The sequence below is a fragment of the Rhinopithecus bieti genome, unplaced genomic scaffold, assembly GCF_001698545.2.
Source record: "Rhinopithecus bieti isolate Rb0 unplaced genomic scaffold, ASM169854v2 scaffold_31531, whole genome shotgun sequence".
NCBI lineage: Eukaryota > Metazoa > Chordata > Mammalia > Primates > Cercopithecidae > Rhinopithecus > Rhinopithecus bieti.
In genome coordinates this window covers 588,104-589,147 of record NW_016814088.1, presented here as the reverse complement: position 1 = coordinate 589,147, position 1,044 = coordinate 588,104, and positions in this window count along the sequence as shown.

The window sequence follows — 1,044 nt, the reverse complement described above, 5'->3', positions numbered from 1 at the left end:
ATGAGCCAGCACATTTCAGCATGAACCAGCTTCTCTGTGTCACCTATCACCGTCACATTCGCTCCTCAACAACATGCCTGTACCTTCCATGCCCCATCAAAACCTTTAGAAGGTCTTTTCTCTGTGCCAGTACTTTAAACCCTTTATCTCATTAATCCTTACAACAACTGTGTGATACATTTTTTTTTTTTTGAGACGGAGTCTCGCTCTGTCGCCCAGGCTGGAGTGCAGCGGCTGGATCTCAGCTCACTGCAAGCTCCGCCTCCCGGGTTCCCGCCATTCTCCTGCCTCAGCCTCCCGAGTAGCTGGGACTACAGGCACCCGCCACCTCGCCCGGCTAGTTTTTTTTTTTGTATTTTTTTTTTTAGTAGAGACGGGGTTTCACTGGGTTAGCCAGGATGGTCTCGATTTCCTGACCTCGTGATCTGCCCGTCTCGGCCTCCCAAAGTGCTGGGATTACAGGCTTGAGCCACCGCGCCCGGCTGTGATACACTTTTAATGTTCGTTTTAATGTTCGTTTTACAGCTATGGAAACTGAGGCTCAGAGATATTAAGTAACTTATCTAAGGCTACACAGTTAATAAACAGGATTCAGCCCAGGTCTGTCTGTAACCAATGCTCCTAATCTTTTCTGCAATATTACATTGCCTTAAAAAAAAAAGTGCTTATTTTTCTCAAAGAGCTCATTCTTGGCTTTATTCATTTTGACAGCTGTCCTGAAAGTCTCTCTTTTAAGTGTCCCTCTTTTAGGTGTATCCTTCTGCTATGCACTAAATAGTGTCCACCGAAAATTCATATGTTGAAGTGAATTTTAATCCCCAATGTGATGGTCTATGGAGATGGGGCCTTTGGGAGGTACTTAGGATTAGATGAGGTCTGAGAGTGGGACTGTCACATTGAAGTCAGTGCCCTCATAAGAGCCACCAGAGAGCTCACTCCCCCATAGCCCCAGCACACAAACAGGAGGTCATGTGAGTAAACAGTAATGGCAGCCTCCTACAAGCCAAAAGAAGAGGCCTCAGGATGAGACCTGCCTTGTCAGCA